Raw genomic sequence first — 15,891 nt, forward strand, 5'->3', positions numbered from 1 at the left:
CACTAGCGGCTGCTCGTTCAGTGGGCCATAAGCGCGACTTCCGGAGGGTTAAACATCGTTTTTCTTGAGATGTGCCAAATGGCGCTTGTCATAAGATAGCACAACAGCGACGAAATGTGAATAATATCAATACATTTCTGTAATTAAATTAAAGAGCGTATTTTTCTCTCTCCAAGTGAATTGCTCTCTGGGTTCCCTAGAAATGGATGGCATGTTTCTTTTCGTTCGGGTGCTGTCAGTTAAATCGACTTTGGAAACGAAAACGTGTCCCTGAGTACAGTTTACCGTATCCTGGCATCCCTGAGCGTGGAGCGAGAGACGGGTAGCGGCCGTCTGGCGAAGATAATGACGAAGAAGAAGAAGAAGAACTAAACGTCGAAAAAACTGTTCGACAACAAGGACGGAACAAGTTTGCGTGAAGCCAGCCAAAAATATCACTGCTCCCATACCTTAATTGACCGAACCCTCAAGATGGAGAATATCATCTATCGGAAGAAGACTCGGTCCCCCGAGTACACGATAAGCAGATAGCGGTCGTGAAATCGCAGTGTCAGTGGATGACGAAGAGCTACCGCGTGACGTCGTTCATGCTGGACGACGAAAGTTACTTACCGCTCTTGAAGACCCTGTCATTCCAGGAAGTGACAGCTACTATTCCAGCGACCATTCGGCCACACCCACCCGAAGTAAAATATAAGTTTGAGCATAAATTTGAAAAAAAAAAAGGTAATGCTATATATCGCCATAACGGATAGAGGGATTTCTTAGCCGTGGTTCAAGCCGAGCGGTCTGGCCATCAATCAACAAGTGTACCATAAGGAATGTCTTGAGAAATGTTTTCTGCCGTTCTTAAGGTTGGACAGAGAATGCGCAAAATTCGTAAACGAAAAAAGCAGTTTTTTTCTACACCGTATGTCAGATCTTCATAAAAATCAATCAGCGTATGTAGAATGTTGTTACAGTACTGCTGATTGATTTTTATGAAGATCTGACATACGGTGTAGAAAAAAACTGCTTTTTCGTTTACGAATTTTGCGCATTCTCTGTCCAACCTTAAAGGAGCATCATGCGGATGGGAAGTACGTCTTCTGACCGGACCATTACACCAAGAAGACACTGGAATATCTTGAACAGAAAAAGATACCGTACGTGCCGAAAGAAAGGAACCCGACCAACTTGCCCCAGTGCCCTCCCTTCGAGGACTTTTTCGACTCCCTCAGTGCCCTAGTGTACAAAATTAATTGACGGGCCACGGATACGAAGCAGTTGACCACCAGGATCCGGAATTGTATCCGGAAGATGGACGTCAGTGCCGTCCAGCGCTTTTGTGATAGTATTGGGACCTAGTAGCGTCGTACGGCTGAGCAGAACCCTTTCTCCAATATTCATTGACGTTTTTTGAAGAATAAACATTGTTTTTAAAAAAAAAACTTAATTTCGTTGAATTTTTTTTTTTTTTTTGTTTTTTACTACCGGACTGAATTTTTTTTTCATTTTTTATTGAACACCTGTTGCTTCTGGTACGGCGGAGCGAGTAAATTTCACGCGAGAGCCACATGATTTGCACACCAGACATTTACTTAGGAAATTGAACAATAGCTTCCATGTCGTCGGCTGTTTTCAGTTTCTTCGTTGACGTGCCGACGAGCTCCGTATTCGTTTCGGCAGTAAATTGATTTCCCTTGAACCGATCTTTTTTCTTCCTCGAAGAAAGCCCCCGTGACCTTTATTGGTGCGGTCCTCCCATTTTTCTTCGAAAACCCTACTCTGCTTTCACAAGATCACCAAATTTGTTGGTGAGACCATACCGACAACTTGTAAATACCAATAAACACTACTGCTACCTATAGAATTAATGGTGACTACCAGACTTACCTTCGGTTGGTATAGTAACTTGTTCTAGAGTGCGCGGCGCGTCCGTCAACGCTCAGGACATAGTTCCGTTCAAAGCGGTGTAGCGACGGAACTAATTCACGAATAAAAAAATTACCAATATATTCTGGACACTTTCAACCTTCGATTAAATTAAATAAAACGTTTTTAATCCACCAAACAGTGTGATGAGACATTTCTTATAACTCTTATCACTCTCTTCGGATATTATATCGTTTGAGAACATTTAAAACTTGATGCTTCGCGATGTTTTTGATAACACATACTACATGGGATAGTGGCAGGACTCAGCATAGGCATAGGACAACATCAGTGCTAGAAATCTCAAACCAAATCAATGGGAAAGCGAAAAAATGGCCCATAAAATAGATATACAAACGAATTATTGTTAATGCTTTGTTAATAAAATATCTAAATTCTTCAATCAATGCATTGTGGTGGGAAAACTGAATTTTCCTAAAGGGGTTATATATTGTACTGAGCCAAAAAAATCGATTTTTTTTAATCGATTTGAAGTTTATACTTTACTCAAATTTCCAACGCGACTGAGAACTAAGAAGCGCTTTTTCTTGAAAAGGGCGATACTAGCAGTGATACCATTCAAAGAAAGTCAACAGTGAGTATTTCCAGACTTGGTTTTATTTCCTATTTAAGAACTATTGTGTTTTTTACATCCTAGATTGCATGATTCAGTGATCGAAACCCAAAACTTCATAAAGTATTTGAAATTATTAAATTAAAATTTGTTTTTGCTATTGAAATTGACAAAATGATAGTATCACCCCTTTGGCGATTGTTTACTTTTCGGTCCCACCTATCAGCATTGAAGTATCGCCTTTACGTTTTTTTACAATAACTACCGTTCTACAACCACCGATTTCGGCCGTGTTTTTTCAATAGCGATCATTGTTACTATTTACAGCTGGTATCAGCTTGATAATCCTAAAAAAATACGAAAATAACAGTTTCGCCTCTAAACTGCTAGCAAAAAAAGTATCGCCCTGTTTGTTTGCATGGAGCGTGGAGGGCTAAACTTTAAATAAACAAACAAAAATACAGTTTCGCCCGTTGTATTTTTCGCCGTAGTTTAAGAAAGCAATATCGTAGAATCAAAATTTTTAGGTTAATTCAAAGCCCTCATTCGCATATATGAAAAAAGCCTTATGTTTACATTTGTGAGTATCGACCTTTTCACAAAAAAGCGTTGAAATGAAATCGCAGCTAGTGATGTCTGATTTTTGCAAATAATCGATTATCCGTTAATCGAATAATATTTGAGAGGTTGATTAATTCATTCGATTAATCGACAAAAATAATCGATTAAAATCAATAATCGATTACTTAGTAAATCCTAGTTTGTCAACCAAAAAAAAAAGGTCGCTCGACACATTTTGAAAAATTTGGAGAAGTCTGGTCATATTTTTTTGCTCTGCTCGGCTTTCGTTTTCAATGCCACCCTTCATTAATTATGCTCTCGATTAATTGATATCAGCTACTCGATTTGCTCGATTATACCGAAAGCTTGTAATCGATTATTGATTTTTCGATTATTTTAGAAATTAATCGATTATTTGCGTTAATCGAGTAAAAAAAGACATCACTAATCGCAGCTCCTGATATCACGCTATCTCTGAAGTGCATGCGTGCATAGTTCCAAATTGTACTTCGACATCGACTTTTTCTAAAGGTGACTTCCCAGTAGTATCCTTGATTTGAATTATTATCGTTAATCCTAATGCCAAAGAACAAATAAAAACCTCTCGAAAACGAACCGTTTGGGAAAATCATCATCATTACTGGAATTTTCATTTTCACGAATCTTTTCGATAACCTTCCGTCACTTGCGTTAATGCACTGAAAATCTAGCGAAATCGTCTTAGGGCACCAGCGGGTCTAATTCAGAGCTATCTGCGCGGCGAGTTAAATCTGTAAAGAACACTAAAAATTAATTTCTGTTCCATAATTTTCAGTTCAGCAATTCGAGAGATCGTGCTCACCGCAAGCCAGGGTTGCCAAAATTAAATCTGTATTTTTGTCCTTAAAAATCTTTTCATCTGTATTTATTCTTCGAAAATTTTTTTATTTATTTATTAACAGATTAAGGTCGAAGTGGCCTGTGCCGTATACAAAAGATTCCTCCATTCCACTCGGTCCATGGCCGCGCGTCGCCAGCCACACAGTCTGCGAAGGGTCCGCAAATCGTCTTCCACCTGGTCGATCCATCGTGCTCGCTGCGCGCCACGTCTTCTTGTACCGGTCGGATTGCAATTGAGAACCGTTTTCACCGGGCTATTGTCCGACATTCTGGCTACGTGCCCGGCCCACCGTAGTCGTCCGATTTTCGCGATATGACAGATGGGCGGCTTCCCCAACAGCTGATGCAACTCATGGTTCATTCGCCGTCTCCATGTGCCGTCTTCCATCTGCACTCCACCGTAGATGGTACGCAGCACTTTCCGTTCGAAGACACCAAGTGCGCGTTGGTCCTCCACGAGCATAGTCCAGGTCTCGTGCCCGTAGAGAACTACCGGTCTAATCAGCGTCTTGTAGATGGTCAACTTCGTACGACGGCGGACTCTGTTCGACCGAAGTGTCTTGCGGAGGCCAAAGTAAGCACGATTTCCTGCCACGATGCGTCTACGAATCTCTCTGCTGATATCATTGTCGGCGGTCACTCCTGTCACATCCTGCGAAGCCGAGCGATCTGCAGTTCCATGTTCCGAGTTTCCAATCGTGATCCTTTATTCGTCGCCTGGGTCGTTGCCGATTGTTCTGGGTCGTATTCTCTTCTGTATTGTTCGTTATGTGGGTTTTTTAAGGGGCGGCTTATAGGGCCTACGCCAACCACCTGTCTCGCCGGTGGGCCGTCGTGCCAGGACTGCTTAAGGTCCCACCTGGACACCAGGACAGGTTTACACCTTCCGAAGAAGGGTAACCCCCCCTTCCCTGCCAGCATACGACCAAAGTTCCCACCGGGGTTGGTTACCCGATCTTCACTAAGGTTACTCGTATCCCAGTCGACGCCACGAGGAGGCCAGGGCTAGGAGTTACTGGGCAGGAAGCTAAGGACCGCAAGTGGGGTCTATTTTATGCCTTCAGGTACAAGAGGCCTACGCACTGCCCAGTCATTGTCGACCAAAAATCTGTGTCGATATCTGTATCGAATCAGTTGAGTCGTTTAACCTGGATTTTGCTGGATTCTTCTTCATTTAAATACTTTTGTTGATATATAATGTTATATACATTAGGTCGACCCATGTAGCTATCGAATTTTCGGACAAAAAATTGAGAATTAACAAAGTCACAGAGCATTACAATTAACGTTTCTGGAAATAGACTTCACCCAGGCATTTACTGGGTGCTAACCTGAGTGTATTACAAACCTTTATCTTTCAGATTGTACGACCACTCTCAAAAGGAAATATATATTTTAATATATAGGGCTAAGCTGAGAGAGACACAGAGGATGTATTACTCAAACAGAAAAAATTATTTCAAAAAATAGTTTTTGTAACATCATTTCTCAAAAATCTGTATATCTGTACATACACACAAAAATCTGTATATCTGAACATACAGATTCTTGGTCTGAAAATGTCTGAAAAATCTGCATAAATGTAGATTATTATGTACTTTTGGTAACCCTGCCGCAAGCCATGAAAAATAGACTACGTTGTGAAGCGATGGTCACTATTTATTAAAAAATCACGGTTAAATAAAAAATAAAACTATTAAAAAAATTCAAATAGTTTATAATTTTCACAAACTTATTAGGAAAAATTGTATAATAAGCTTTCGTAATATTGTGTAGGAAAAAAGCTGAAAATTTCAGTATTTTCTCTATCTGCAACATATAAACCCTTAAGTATACCAATTAATTGGTATACGAATTGGAATAGGTTCGCCAAATTTTGGAAGAAGTCTATAAAATAACCCCTTGAAAACTACCAAAAATTGTTGTAGTTCGATGCAATAAAAAATCTCCAAAAATGAAATGTACCTATTAATGTGAAACACAGTGAATAATACATACCATAAAGATTTTGATCAGTCTTATGGCGTATTTTAGGCTGACAAAATGGGGACATTGACTAAAGCGGGCAATTTTTTTCTTTATAATAAACTGAAGCTGTTAAAATATTATTCCCGTCCCTTGATGTAGTCTGATAACTATTTCTGATTATGATGAATTTTTCATTTTTGCATATTTCCATCTTCATGATAAGGAAAACATGCGCAAGAAAGGATTTACTCGAATTTAGTCTTGTTCGTATGCTAGAGCCCATCAAACATATGTTCATATTTGGCTAATAAAATCGGGGTTTCAATGTATTATAACAGATATTCAGCATTCGAAAAAGTTTCTTGTGAACGAGTGTAGAACGACTTTGTTTTTACTTACTTGAAGTCAGCGGCGTAGCCAGAAATTCGGTTTGGTGGGGGTTTGGTGAAAATCGATCATACTGTCCAAACGGCATAATTCCGAAACCGTAATTTTTGAAGTTTTAAAATTATGCAGAATTATTTTTTCTGAAAATAGTAACAGAGTACGTGTCTAGCGAATTTGTTGAGACTTTATTGTAGTCATGAATATTAGCCTGAGAAAATTCACCATAAATACTTCTTGGACGATATACCGTCAAAATTATTATATCAAATGATGCGCTGTTTAACGTTTGTAAAACTCATCGAAGATACTTAACCTCCGAAATTGGCGGTTTCAAAATGATGCTATCTTGACCTTAAATTACTGTTTTTAAACATTTGACCTATACATATAATTGGTCATACACCAAAAATTAAATACTCATCAAAATCGATCAGGACCTGCTAGAGTCGAATGGAAATCGTCATTTTTCATAAATTTCTCTCTATATTCGGAAAGTGTTATCCTCGTTATTAATCATATTACGTTTTCGTTTCAACTCGACGCATTCCCAAAATAAAAACCTGTTTTAATCCACCTAGTGGTGCAATTGTGCTTTTCTCATTTGTCCAGACTACGATTCCATGGCTGGTTATGTTCAATACAATGGTGGAAATAAATATTACATGTTCAGTACGATTTGCACATACGTACAATGGATCGACAGCCACGATCTTGAGATACTATGTGATACTGAAACATCGCTTGAAACCAGTGGCGGATCATGGAGAAAGATATGGGAGGTCCAGGTCCTGCCGAAAATTTTCAACTTGTTAAGAAATTTTAAACTAGTTTTAATTTTAAAGTAGCAACCCCTCACTGCATACTCCCTCCGGGCCGGTATGATTGTCGATTTTTAGAGTGATTGCATAATGAAAAATATTTCTATATGAGAAAGGCAAAAATGTACCAAAGTCCAAAGAAGTAAATTTTTGTCAAACATCTCAATGTTTCATGCATTTTAAAGTCATTTGGCATCAAAAATACATATTTGATTTTGAAAATTTTTCATTTCAGTTTATATGGGAATTTGCTGTGTGATTGCACTCTTCAACTTGTAACTCCGGAACCGGAAGTCCAATCAATAAAAAATTCAATAGCAGCCGATGGGAAGGTTGTACCTTTCATTTGAGACTAACTTTGTGCAAATCGGTCCAGCCATCTCTGAGAAACAGAGGTCACATTTTTTCCACATACACACACAGACATTTTCCGATCTCGACGATCTCAGTCGATTGGCATATGACACTCGGCTCTTCGGGTCGGGATTAGATTGACGAATTTTAGAGTGAATAAGAAAGGCAAAAACATTTTTAGCAAATGTTGAAAGTTGTGCATATTTTTGGTGAGCAGTTCTATGTTTCATAGACATTAAATCAATTTTAACTTCGCTTCCTATTAAATAAAGACCCTTATTACAGTGCATCTCTACAAAAACGAGCTCAATTTGTAAAGAAATCTGAGGATTATGATTGATTACAGAACTCTGGAATTTTCTATTGGAATGTTTTCAGGCAGGAATTTGATATTGATGCTATTAGACAACTGTGAAATCAAGACCAATAGATCAGTTACATATCAGGACCCCATTCTGACAATTTTTCAAAAGTCCTCATGATGTTTACAACAACAGGTTATCAATCTACGGATCAGATAATTGTTATTGTATTACTGAATTAAATCAGTCTGCATCAATAAATTTTCAACTTCAATCCAATATTTTTTTTTGGGTGTGGTGGGGGTATTGTATGGTGTTAAACCCCAAAACCTTCTCTTGGCTATGCTGTTACTTGGAGTTATTTATTTCGCTTTTCATTTTCCGATATGTTTCAGATCGATCCGATGGTTATAAGTTAGAAAAATTGCAATCAGAAGGTTCGCACAAATGAACATTTTTGTATTGATAAGTTATCAAGTTCCTTCCAGACAACTTGGAAGTGTTCGCTGATAATTTATAGCGGTTGTAGATAGTAAAATAAAATACAAAATTCGTTTTATCGAAATAATGTTTAGCTTTTTTCAATGTATTATTACTATATTGAACAATAAATAGGCGACAAAGAGTAATCAACAAACAACAAGCCATAACTTTTAAAGTATTCAAAATAGATATTTAAAGTTTTCAGTAAAGTTATTCGCTAAATTAAAAGCTACAAATTTGCTGAAGACATCATTTCGATATAATCACTTCCAAGAAAATTTGTGAAAATATCTCACTCATAGGGGGATTAATCAGCAAAAGAACAATACCAAAAGAAAGGTCATATTACCTCCATTAAATTCTCCGAAGATACTATTGACCTAAAATAAGCCGTTTTGGCTTTAAAAATAGATTACATGTTTTTGGTCATATTTCTGGCAATGTGAAATGATAAAAATATTTCGTCCGCATTTAATGTTAAATATCTCTTTTGATAATAGTCCGATTTGAACAATCTATGGCTTGTTCGAAAGGTGTACGTTAAAGCTATCTAAAAACATATAAATTGTTAATCTATATTGTCAATTTCGGCAGATAATTTAAAAAAAACTGCAAAAAACGCCACACATTCAAACATTCATATCTTGGAAACTAAACATCAGAATCAAAAACAAATTAATAGCGTTCATACTGTTTTTTAGTTCTTTCATTTAAAATTGGTTTGGATAAGATCGGTTCAGCCATTGCTGAGAAACACGAATGAGAATTTGTCCGTTACATACACACACACACAGACATTGTCCCAAATCGTCGAGCTGAGTCGATTGGTATATAAGACTCGGCCCTCCGGGCCTCGGAAAAAATCTTGAAAGTTTGAGCGAATTCTATACATTTCTTTTATAAGAAATGTAAAACATAGTCAAAATTCTGCAAATTGGTGCAATATTGAGATTTTACATATTGTGCACATTGAAATTTAGTTTTTAGAATCGCAAATTTTCCTCGATAAATTGAATGACAACTCACGATTTAGCAAGAAATTTGTAGCTGTTAACGTAAGAGCCTTTCTGAAGTTTTGAAATTTCTATCAGATTCGTAAATTGTCACTCTAAAGTCAAAAGGTATTACAGCATCACCGTGAAAACTGCGCTTCTAACTAATTAATGTTCAACATGTATCAAAAATTGTTTACAGCAGACTGACAATGCATCACCGGATACTATTGAGATAGACATTTTCAAATATTCAATGCTGAGCGATCACTCAAGTGCCCAGCAAAGCGTCTAATAGACAACGGTGTACATTTCAGAAATAGTTCGCAATTTATCAAGAACCCGTAGAAATTACTTTTGTAGAAATATCAGTAACTTTGCCGTTTCCTAACAAGCACTATAACAATAAAACGGCGTTAGAAATGTAAAATATTCGCGTTCGAGTGAGGCGCAATTAGCTGAGCTGATGTTATTAATTTTAAACATTTGTGAATTGGATGTTTTTCATTTCCTTATTCGATTGCACCATTTATAGAACTACAGCACTGAAGTTTCGTTGACTCTTGAACAATAAATTTATCTTCTTGTTGAGAGACCGTGTCTTCATATTATCATCTATAATCTATGTTAGTTTGCCAACGCGAACAATCAATTTGGTAGTCCAATTTATTTCGCCGACGGGAATGCGCATCATTTCGCCATGTTATAATATGCTCTTCTCGTTTTTTCTTGTTATTACAACTGTGTTTCGCTGTAATATGCCTCTTTTCTATTTACAAAATAACATGTAGCCATAGACAAACGCTGTTTCACAACAGTACGATCTTCAAGCTACATCCAAGAATTCGCCTGAAACACTTCGAGATTTAACCCGCAATCAAACGACTCAGCCGATCCACACCGCACCACGTAGTCACATTACTTCATAAATACTACGTTATTCATGTCATATCCACACAATCAGCCTCCACTTCGGTCAAAGTTTTCCTATCTTGCTCAACCAGCATAGAGCGCGCGCGCACGGCTTCAAAGGCATCGCGGCAACACGGCTCCCTCCAATCCCAAGTGTCGTGGCCGTGATCCATGGTTGATCTGAGCCTGCTGCCGATGTTGACCAAGTCCACAGCATCCAACCGCGCCGCCCGCCGGTTCCACCCTTGTCCAACCGTCATGGCTCCGAAATATACTCCTCGTCCCTCCTCCAGCTACCACCACCACCACCACCATCATCATCATCATCATCATCATCGTCAATTTGGGCTCTGTCGCCGTGGACATCGGTGTGAGTAGTGTATTGTTTATGCCTGGAATGCAACCCACTGTCTCTCATACCGTTCACGATCCCTTTTCCCAGGTATTACTTCCTCGCCACCGCCACCCTTCGTCGGTCTCAACAAGCACCAGCAGCTGGTTTTGCCAAACGCGCTCGCACACAGGTCAAACATTTTCTTTCCACCCGTCGGCTATAGCTTGAATGCCAGACAAAGATCGTGAACGATCATGTATACACGTATTAATATTTTCCCGTCTCTCTTTGCACCGCTCCGTGCGACCTCGCCGGGTACGTTCAGATCATTTGCTCAATCCCAAGATCAACATCTCTCGCAGATCGCACAAAAGCTTCCGCGATGCAGGTATTAGTCACAGTCGCAGCCTGCTCACCAATACCACCGTGCTTGGCTTAAGCCGGTCTTCTTCTGCACTCGTTGGACTGCGCGGCCACAGCATCCACCATCAACGCGTATCGCCATCTCACTCGGAATGTGTCTCTCTTATTGACGATCATCATCGATCTTGTGGCAGCGGCTGTGACGAGACAGCGACGACGACGACGACGACGACAACGACGACGACGGCAACAGCAGCAGCGGGTTTGTAGGTGACGACGATCGCGTTTCTACCGTTCTGCTTCTGCTCCGAACCAAATCAGCAAGCCACCGTCACTGACTGCGAACGGAGGCACGGGAAAAAAAGCTCCACATGCTGGGTGATTGAGTGAGAGTGAGCTTTTCCCCCGTCGCTCACGCACCCACGATGCTGCTGCTGCTGCTGGCTGGCTGGCTTCGGCCACGGGCTCACCTGGTTGATCAATTTGATTTTGACAGAGAGAATGACTCCGCTGCGAAGGTTGCCTTTCTTCGTTTTCTGCCTATTAATGTGTTTGTACTCCGCATTAAACTGCCTGCGCGACGCGTTGACTGCTGGCCGTCCTGAACGGTGGGAGGTGTTGTGTTGGGAACAGAATAGGTGTGTACTGCTTTAATGTTGGGTTGAATTTCATTTGTTAATTATGTTGTAGGGATTTGGGTTCCAAATAAATAGCCGTTTCGATGACATTCGGAATGAAGCGCTGTGATTTTATAGAAAGCTGTGTGATTAGTTGAAATCTGTTCCAACGCACCAAAAGATATAATTATACCTTACTCATAATGTGTGCATTGAAAATGCCATATTTTCATATAGTTCATTTGCGCTGATCCTCTGAACTCTTAATAAATTCGTTGTTCTCACGTTACTTTTTTAGAAGGTGCGTACTGTTTCTATGCAGTTGTAGCTAAAACTGCATAGAAACAAAATTAGTTGGGTTAGTATTTGTTCAATTTACGATTTTCACCCGGGTTGAAGACATGAGTTAAACTGTTTCGGATGGTTTACAAAGGAACACACACCCTTGAAATATTATTCATTCGCGGACTCAGAGAAAATCGATTGAAAAAGGTATTCCGGTAGATCCAAAATTTTCAGAGACTCAAAAATACAACAAAATAATTCAAAAAAAAAAATAGCGAAATCATCTCGTTGCTTGCGTAGAGCAAAGGCATTAATCTCCGAATAACATGGAGAACGTGCCAATCGAGTCAATATATTCTAAAGGGAACATTGTCATGAAAATACAGCAACTTAAGCCGGAGGTATTCCGGTTCAGGAAAATGGTGTTTTGGTAACGTTCCTGCAGGAGGTTAAGGACAACCCAAAAGCACTAGACGGCGGCGCTTGGAATTATGAAAGCATGAATATGATGACCGTACAATTCGTAGTTGCTACTCCGTGATATACCAGAGCGAGCGAAGTTGCACAGAGAATCAACACATGGAGCCTGGCAGTAACTATTCATTTTTAATGTACACGTTTCATGATTTTTATATCATCGGGAAAGGAAAGGAATGCTAAAGTAACAAACGTTATTATGGAGACAGTGTATACCTCTGAATCACCACGTTTGCCACGGGAAGGAGTTTTCGTTAGTGAGAAGGAGAAAGAGTTCTACAAATCTAGACAAGCGATAAGATCAATGCAGAAGTGTAATCATGTGTTTATTGCTCTGGGCAGCCGGCTGCCGAATTTTTTTAATAGATTTAACGTTTGTAGAGTCAATTTGGGAACTCTTAGTTTGTAAAAAAAAGGAAACTTCAACTGCAGTTGGCATTCGGGAGAATTTTTTTTAAAGCCCAGATTTTTTTTCAAGAAGATCCTGAAAAACAATTTGCTCAAGAAACTAGTTTGGGAAGACACTCCCGACCAACTGAAACAACTACTCATACCGCCGAACTTGATTCTTCCCCGGCACTACCTTACGGCAACACTTCGTTGAGTGGTAATTTTAAGTGTATAGCACCCACACTAATCCCAACACACCACCAGTTTTTGACCATCCACACAAGTAGGCCATTTGGTACAAGACAGTACGAGAACTAGCTGTGGATCGAGAATTAATGCTCTTCCCCTACAAGGACAATCTGGGCGGAAAACTAAATATTGTCCAATTTATTAAGCTCTTTGTCTCCTTTGTGCCATTCAGCACCACAAATTCTTAAGCTCTTTGGCTCCCAGTCCAGTGCCATTCGGCACCGTAACTCCTTTAAGCCGTTTGGCTCCCTTCTCGTGCAGCTTAATACCACACCGACGACGGCGGATCTAGGCTAGGAAAATTCCCCGACAAGAGAAATTCTCCCGAAATCGAGCCAACCGGCCAGAAGCCGAGGTCGGTCCGGCAGTTCTGGTGGAGCAAAGCATCCGGTTCGCTGATCACCCGACGACCCGCAACTAGTGGTATCTCGTCGCGATCTACTCAATCTAGTCCCCCACCGGTGAATCTAGCAAACGTTGACGGGGAGTTCCCCGGCGGAAGAAGCTCGTCCGATACCGGTTCTTCTTCTGTTTTCGCTATATTTCTTCTCTTTGGTCAACCGATAGGAAGTCATGGTCGGTCCGGCGATTCCATATTGCAGTATCAATGACGAAACACTAGATAGCAGACGTCTCGTGCTGCTTTACGACCTGACGACGTTCGGGATGGTCCTCGGTATTGTGTTCGCTACCTTCGCCGACGTTTCGTAGGCATAGTCGACGTGGTTGTTGAAGCTCTACTGGTCAACGATTATCATTTCCAATTGTTTCAGCGCACGCTGCGATGTAATCGAGCTAACAGCTCTCGATCGCGTCCATTGTCGCCGTCACCGACACCTTTATTTCTTCAAGTGTCTCACCCATCACCATTGGTGACACGTCGTCCCCGAAATCCACGATTTTCACTTTCCTGGGCAGTCGCAGTATCAAGTCCCCATTGTACATTCCAATCCAGAGAGTTGGACCGAGAATGGAGACCCGAGGAACACCCGCTGTGAATCGCATTGACTTCTGCCCATCGTTCGCCTTGTATAGCAGTTCTTCAGAATCTTGCAAAAATAGTCGGGGATCCTTATTCTGTGCCGCGCTGTGACGATGGCTTCACAGCTAGCATTGTTAAACGCATTCTTCACACCTTGAGCACAGCGCAGTATCGATCTCCTCTTTTTTCTGTTTAGAAACCTTCTCAGCACTCTCGAGCATTATCCGAATTGTCTTCACTGTAGCTACTCCTAACCCTCCATGTATTTCGTCAGCCTGTGAAGGATGATTCTTTCCAGGAGTTTTCCGAGTGTATCCAATAGGTATATAGGCCTATACGAGTCCAGATTTAACCATTGTGCAGCAGCCCAACAGCTGTTGTGGCAGTCGGTCTCGAAGTCGAGGACAGATGTCGCCCTCCTATCCGACCCGTAAAACATCGCTGCCGGCAACGGCAATTGGGTGTCGGGCGGGTCTGGGATGGTGGCAATCTGTACAACGGGACGGTTCCCGGTTCAAGAGGTAATACACTTCTCCACCGAGGGTGTTGCGATTGCCAAGATCACTGGTGTGCTCTATTGCAGCTGCTACGCTCCACCAAGGTGGCCAATAGAACAGTTCAACCAGATGATCGACAGGCTCTCGTCGGACCTAGTGGGCCGGAAACCGGTAGTCATGGCGAGACTTTAACGCTTGGGCAGTGGAGTGGGGCAGCCGCTGTACAAATAGCAGGGGTCAAGCGCTAATGGAGGCGCTTGCGAAACTCGATACTCTGCTAGCTAATAATGGCTCCGCTAGTACATTCCGTAGAAACGGGGTGGAGGCGTGGATTGACGTAACATTTGCCAGCCCGAGTCTGGCTCCAGGCATGGAATGGAGGGTAGACGCGGGCTACACCCATAGCAATCATTCAGCAATTCACTTTAGGATCAACTATGGTGTGCAGCATCCGAGGGCGGGAGATCCCTGTCAGATACGCGGGTGGAAGTCTTCGACATCTAAACTTTCACCTGGGACTGGAGGCCAACACCGACAGTCTAAGCGGGGATGCGCTGGTAGCCGTTCTATCACGCGCGTACGACGCCACTATGCCGAGGAAAACCCTGCCAAGAAACGGTAGATGCCCGGTATACTGGTGGAGTGCCGAGATTGCAGCTCTACGATCAGCCTGCCTCAAAGCTAGACGTAGGATGCAAAGAGCCCGCACCGAGGATGCAAGAGAGAACCGCCGTGAAGTGTTTCGAGCTGCGAAATTGGCCCTTAACAAAGCTATTAAAAGCAGCAAGAGAGCGTGTTTCGACAACCTGTGTGAGAGTGCCAACGCGAATACGTGGGGTGACGCCTACAGAATCGTGATGGCCAAGACCAAAGCGGACTCTTCACCCCCAGAACGGTCTCCGGATCGGTTGGCGACGATTATCGAAGTACTCTTCCCGTCTCGAGCCACAAGCCCCTGGCCACCTGCACCACGAGACAGTGCGGGCGCGGCCGAAATGGTGGCTCCGGTGACGAATGAAGAACTACTCGCAGTGGCTAATTCCCTAGCAATGAACAAAGCTCCAGGGCGGGATGGAGTTCCAAACAGCGCTCTCAAGATAGCGATCATAGCGAACCCGAACATGTTCAGGCTAGCTATGCAGAGATGCCTTGACGGGTGCCGAAGCCCGGGAAGCCGCCAGGCAACCCATCGGCGTACAGACTAATCTGTCTGATCGATACGACTGGCAAATTGCTTGAGAGGATCATCCTCAACAGGCTAACCCCGTACTCAGAAGGTACGGACGACCTGTCAAGCGACCAGTTTGGCTTCCGGAAGGGTAAGTCCACGATGGACGCTATCAACTCAGTGATAAAGACTGCCGAGATAGCGATCCATCGAAAAAGGCGAGGCATTCGATACTGTGCGTTAGTGACACTTGACGTGAAGAATGCATTCAACAGCGCAAGCTGGGATGCCATCGCGCTCTCGTTACACCGGCTTAGCCTACCGGTGGGTCTGTACGGGATCCTGGAAAGCTACTTCCAGAACCGCGTACTGCTATACGAGACCG

This window comes from Topomyia yanbarensis, chromosome 2 (assembly GCF_030247195.1).
Source record: "Topomyia yanbarensis strain Yona2022 chromosome 2, ASM3024719v1, whole genome shotgun sequence".
In the NCBI taxonomy this organism is placed as follows: domain Eukaryota; kingdom Metazoa; phylum Arthropoda; class Insecta; order Diptera; family Culicidae; genus Topomyia; species Topomyia yanbarensis.